Source organism: Peromyscus maniculatus, chromosome 11 (assembly GCF_049852395.1).
Source record: "Peromyscus maniculatus bairdii isolate BWxNUB_F1_BW_parent chromosome 11, HU_Pman_BW_mat_3.1, whole genome shotgun sequence".
In the NCBI taxonomy this organism is placed as follows: domain Eukaryota; kingdom Metazoa; phylum Chordata; class Mammalia; order Rodentia; family Cricetidae; genus Peromyscus; species Peromyscus maniculatus.
Genome location: NC_134862.1, coordinates 30,413,585 through 30,419,781, shown reverse-complemented (window position 1 = coordinate 30,419,781; position 6,197 = coordinate 30,413,585). Strand labels below are relative to the sequence as shown.

Here is a 6,197-nt window from a genome sequence, read left to right as displayed (position 1 = left end):
GAACTCTAGCAGCTAGCCACATCACATCCACAGCCAAGTGCAGAAAGAAATGGACGTACCCATGCCACCCACCTGCTTGGTCCCAGGCAACTTTCTCTACTCTTACACAGGGGCTGGAGAGATGGCTCAGTGGTCGAGAGGGCTTTTCGCTCTTTAAGAGGATCTGAGTTCAGTTTCCAGCACCAACATTGGTGAGTTCACAAATATAACTCCAACCCCAAGGGATCCAACACCCTCTTCTGGACTTCGTGGGCACCTGCACACCTACTCACATAAAATGAATTTTCCACGGTACAGGGCTTAGCCCGTGAAATGCTGCTATTCACATTCAGGATGAGTTTTCTCACCTTGATTAACCCAACTAAGAAAGTCCCTCTCAGGCACGCCACAGGCCAACCTCATCTAGATAATTCTGAAATTGGGAGCCTCGTCTCAGGTGCTTCTGGCTTATGGCAAGCTGACACACAAAACCAACCAGCACACCACGTCTCCGTGAGCGTGCAGTGAACTCTTCTATACACAGCGCTTCTGCTCACACTACCTCAGCCCTCACGCTGCCGGGCTCCCTGCTAGCAGTGTCCCGAACTGAAAGGAGAAGCCACCCTGGGCAAGACTTGCAGCCCCAGGTCCGCTTTCACAAGCATCCACTTCCACGTTTGAGGTTAAGACCACTCTCTTCATCCCTAGAGTCATATGACACCAAACAGCTAGTGAATGAACTCTGCTCTTCCCCCAAGGGAGTGTCCCTCTCAACCCAGACTTCATGGAGATGTGGGCAGAGAAAAGAGGAAGACAGATTCTTCTCGCCCTCCATATTATCTGAGGTTAAAGACCTGCTACTCAGTAAGGAATGGTAAGAGAGAGGCCATATTGGTCAATGTCACTTGTGGTGTGTGTGTGTGTGTGTGTGTGTGTGTGTGTGTGTGTGTGTGTGTGTGTGTGTGTGTGATGTCAGCTATCTTCTTCAACCACTTTCCACCTTGTTTATTGAGACAGGGTCTCTCAGTGAACCTGGGGCTCACTCATTCAGCCAGACTGACTGGCCAGAAAGCCCCAAGGATCCCCTCATCTCCATCTCCCCAGTGCTGGGATTACAGATGGGTGCTGCCTCCTTCAGCCTTTTACATAGACTGTGGGCATCAGAACTCAGGTCTCCATGCTTGGGCAGCAAGTACTTTACCAACTGAGCCATCTACCCAGCACTACACACACACACACACACACACACACACACACACACACACACACAATTATAGTCCCCCTCCTTTGATACAAACACACATACATATATGTATGATATATATATATATATATATATATATATATATTATTGTAGCAAAATAGACATGATGTCATAGTTGAACTCTAACCACTTGTAAGTGTGTGTAAGCTTTGGCGTGTTGTAATTTTGACTTTACTCATCTCTCAGTGTTTTCTAGTATCTCATGTAACTTTTTTCTTCAACGTAATTCTTTAGGAGTACATCCACACACTTAAGATTTTTCCAGTTTTCACCTTGTGATAGAAGAACCTTGGCTTATCTACCTTGTAAAACTAATTGAGACCAAGTCTGCAGCCTATTGTGACATCTCTCAGGAACGTCCCTTACTCTGTTGAATAGATGTGTGTTCCGTCGCTGTGTGTAGAGCTTCTGCGTGGTTCTGCCAGGCCTGGTTGGCTTACTGTGCTGTTCAGATCCTGAATTTCTTTACTTTCTGTGCTGGTTAGCTCTAACTGTCAATGTGACACAACCTTGAATCACCCAGGAGGAGGCTCAGTGAGGGACTCTATGCAGGGCTGCCCTGTGGGCGTGTCTGTGGAAAGATCCAGCCCAGTGTGGGAGGTGCCATTCCCTAGGTCAGGGGTCTTGAGAAGGGAGAAATGGAGCTGAGCACAAGCACAAAAGTGACCATGCATATATCCCTCCCTCCCTCCCTCCCTCCCTCCCTCCCTCCCTCCTCTCAACCTCGGATGTGATGCGGCTCCTGTCATTACAACTTCCCCACAATGATGGGCTGTAACTTGGAGCTGTGAGCTGGAATAAACGCTTTCCCCTGAATTTCTTTGCCAGGGTATTTTATCACAGCAGCAGCGGAAGCTAGGACACTCGCCGTCTCTCTGACTGACCTGCTGCTGAAAGCGGTGAGCGGAAAGACCCATTTTCCCTTCAGTTCTGTCAGGTTTTGCTTCACACACACACACACATTTCTTTCCTGTTTAAAAATTATTTAATTAATTTATTTTGCAGTCTCCCCTCTGTAGCACGAATCTTAAAAGTTCTTATTAATAAGATCAAACCTGGGGCCAGGTATTGGGGTGAACGCTGGAAGATCAGAAAAGCAGAACAAGCCACAGCCACCTCACCTCGCCAGTTCCTCAGCTGATCCTGTTTCCTCAGACTGGAAGCCTCTGTGTCCTCATCCAAATGGATCTCAGCTGAACTGCTGCTAAAAGCCTAAAAGCTTAACCAGCTTAGTTCCTGGTCCTCACTCCTTATATACCTTTCTGCTTTCTGCCGTCGCTTCCTGGGATTAAAGGCATGAGTCACCATGCCTGGCTGTTTCCCGTGTGGCTTTGAACTCACAGAGATCAGGATGGATCTCTGCCTCCCAAGTGATAGAATTAAAGGTGTGAGTGCCACCATTTTCTAGCCTCTATATCTAGTGGCTGTTCTGTTCTCTGACCCCCGATAAGTTTATTAGGGTACGCAATATTTTGGGGAACACAATGTCACCACACCCCTCCCTCCTCTCCTCCCACTCCCCCCCTCTCCTCCCCTCTGCCCCCCCTACCAATCCAACCCTCCTCTGTAATGATTCAGAAAGGGGCCAGCCTCCCATGGGCAAAGCATGGCACATCAAGTTGCCATAAGACCAAGCACCTCTCCCTGTATTCAGGCTGGGCAAGGCACTCCAGCATGAGGAATAGGTTCCCAAGAGCCAGCCAAAGCACCAGGGACAGCCCCTGCTCCCATTGCAGTGAGTCCCACATATAAACAAACCTACACAACTGTCACATGTTCAGAGGGCCTAGGTTGGTCCCACGCAGGCTCCCTGGTTGTTGGTTCAGACTGTGAGTTCCCATGAGGCAGGCTATTGGTTTCTGTGGGTTTTCCTGCCACGTTCCTGATACCCCAGGCTCCCAAAATCCCTCTTCCCTCTCCTCATCAGGACTCCCAAAAGGCAGCCCAGTGTTTGGCCCTGGGTCTCTGAACCTGCCTCCATCAGTCACTGGATGAAAGCTCTCCAGTGACAGCCGGGTAGTCCCCAATCTGATCACAGAAGACGGCCAGTTCGGGCTGCACATCCACTGCTGCCAGGAGTCTTAGCTGGGGCCACCCTGTAGACTTGTGGCAGTTTCCCTTGCGTCAGGCCCCCACCCAACTCCATGAAGCCCCCCTTTCCAGTCATCTCCCTCGGCACTGCCCCCTCCCCCACCCAATCATCCTCAGTGAGACAACGCAGACCCAGAAAGACCAGCTTTCTATGTCCTCACTCATAAGTGGATATTAACTGTAAAGTAAAGGCTAACCATGCTACAATCCACAGACCCAGAGGGGCTAGGTAACAAGGGGGGCCCAAGTGGAGACACATCGATGTCCCTGGAGAGAGGAAATAGAAGAGGTCACATATATATTTTTAAAATTTATTTTTATATGTGTGTGTGTGTGTGTGTTAATATGTATGGTATGGGTGTGCATACAATCATGGCTGAGCATGTGCCACTACCCCCACCCAGCCTGTTAGTTTTTATTTGTTTGTTTTTAATGCATTTTCAGGGGTCAAATGCAGGTCACACTTTCCTGACTGAGCCCTCTCCTCAGCCCCCAGCCTGACTCTCCTTGTACGTAAGACGTAAGACGTATGTGCAAATGTAGGGGGGTGCGCCCGCCCTTTCCTGTGCATGCAGGGACAGAGGGTGGCATCAGGTGTCCTGCATGTCCTTGCACCTTACACACCGACATACAGCCAGCCACAGCAGCTGGCTGTAAAGAAATGTGGAGCCACCCACGGAGAGTCTGCCTGTGACTCCCCGACTCCAGGCTCTGGATCTAGGAGGACATCAGGCTCCATTTTCACTTCCCCGAGAAAGTTCACAGATCTCAGGTTGCCAGACTCCTGGGTTCCATCCCCAGCACCACATAATCCAGGCATGGTGACATGCACTTACACTCTCAGGACTCGGGAGATGAAGCAGAAGGATCAGAATCTCCCTAGTCATCCTCACTTCCATAGCAAGTTCAAGTCTAGCCCAGGATGCATGAGTCCCTGTCCCCTAACCCCCACAAAAAAGTAATAATATAAAATAACAATATAAAAATACAATAAAATGAATGGAGAAAGATCAGTAGGGTTGGAAGACTGTCAAAAAATACTGTCCTTGGAAGTAACTAAAAAGGTTGTCTCAAGGAGGAGAGTAACCACCTGCACATCGTGCCTCTGCTGAGGAGTGAGTCATGAACGCTGCCCGAAGAGTCCTTTGCTGTATCGGCAAAGGCGGTCTCAGCCGAATGATGGTGAGACACCCCTTTGCAGTTGACAGACAGTCGTACAGGAGCAGAGGACTTGACTCTAGTGGGACAGGTGACTTTTGAAGATGTTTACTAGAAAGGAGAGCAAAAATTGGGTGTTAGGTTAGAGGGAAGTAGGCCAGGGGCTGATGCGTTAGGATGGAAGAAATATCAGGGTCTGTGCTCTGCGATCGGGAGTGCTCCAGCTGAGATCGGGAGTGCTCCAGCTGAGGTCGGGAGTGCTCCAGCTGAGATCGGGAGTGCTCCAGCTGAGATCGGGAGTGCTCCAGCTGAGGCCGGGAGTGCTCCAGCTGAGGTCGGGAGTGCTCCAGCTGAGGTCGGGAGTGCTCCAGCTGAGGTCTGGAGTGCTCCAGCTGAGGTCGGGAGTGCTCCAGCTGAGGTCGGGAGTGCTCCAGCTGAGGTCGGGAGTGCTCCAGCTGAGGTCGGGAGTGCTCCAGCTGAGATCCGGAGTGCTCCAGCTGAGATCGTAAACCCAAGTAGAGGAAAGAAAAACCCACACCACTGAGGAGGTGATGGGGACCAGTGAGGAGAGCACCCTGAGGGCTAGGTCTTGAGGGAAGCCTGGAAATTTTCACGAAATTTTAGAACAGTAGGCAGGATCCTTGGATCAGAGGCCAATGGAGAGAGTGTGGAGAAGTTCTTTCCCTGGTGCCTGGGACTGTCCCAGCAAAGGAGGGCATGGTGTGCAGCAGGGAGAAAAGACCAGTACAGAAGAGGGCACGGAGCCTGGGAAGACAGTTCAGTCAGCAGAGCACTGGCCTTGCAAGCATGTCTTGATTCCAGCCCAGAATGCGAGTATTATAAAGCCATGTGTGGTGATGTGTGCTGGGGAAGAGGTGACATGAGGGTCCCTGGGGCTCACTGGCCAGCCAGTCTAGCCTCGTCACTGACTTCCAGGCCAGTGAAAGGACCTGTCTCAAAAGAGGTAGGCGTTGTCAGAGGAATAACACCTAGCTTGTCCTCTGGGTCCACACAATACACATACATATGTGTGTAACTGCCCCCTACACACACACAGAGAGAGAGAGAGAGAGAGAGAGAGAGAGAGAGAGAGAGAGAGAGAGAGAGAGAGAGAGAGAGAGAAAGAGAGAGAGAGAGAGAATTATAAGGGATCATGAGACTCTATGAGCATGTAACTGGTGGCTACTGTTTCCCACACCGTGTTTCCCACAATTTCCTAAACCTGCTCCAGGGAAAGGTCAATGTTTTTCATGGAATTACTTGTCAGTGCCTCATTTTGCTCTCTTACAGATGAAAATCCATTTTGACACCAATTGACACCATTTGGTCAGCCATGAAGACATCAAGGGTTCCAGTAATGAAGGGTGTGGTGTGTGGGCTCAGGAGAACTTGTGTCTCCGAAATCAGCGTGGGAGGAGCTGCCTTCCTGAGTATTCTAGTTTCATTTCTGTTGCTGTGATAAAATGTTCTGACCAAATGCAACCTAAGGGAAAAAGAGTTTAATTGACCTACAGTTTCAGGTTACAGCCCATCATGGTAGAGAAGTCAAAGCAGGAATATGAAGCACCCAGTCACGTCACATCCACAGCCAGGAAGAAAGATAATGAAGGCGTGCAGGTTTGCTTGTGATCGGCCCCCTCTCTGCATTTACCCAGTCCCTGGATGCCTGCCTAGAGAATGGTAACACCCACAGTGGACTGAGTCA

At 50.0% G+C, this 6,197-nt stretch overlaps 1 long non-coding RNA gene across 1 annotated transcript; it reads left to right on the top strand.

Moving 5' to 3' along the window:
• Positions 1 to 710: 710 nt before the first annotated feature.
• Positions 711 to 5,969, top strand: LOC143267711 (uncharacterized). Its single transcript, XR_013043133.1, has 3 exons — positions 711 to 853; positions 2,072 to 2,142; positions 5,783 to 5,969. It is a non-coding gene; the product is annotated as an uncharacterized LOC143267711 (long non-coding RNA).
• The last annotated feature ends 228 nt before the right edge of the window (positions 5,970 to 6,197 follow it).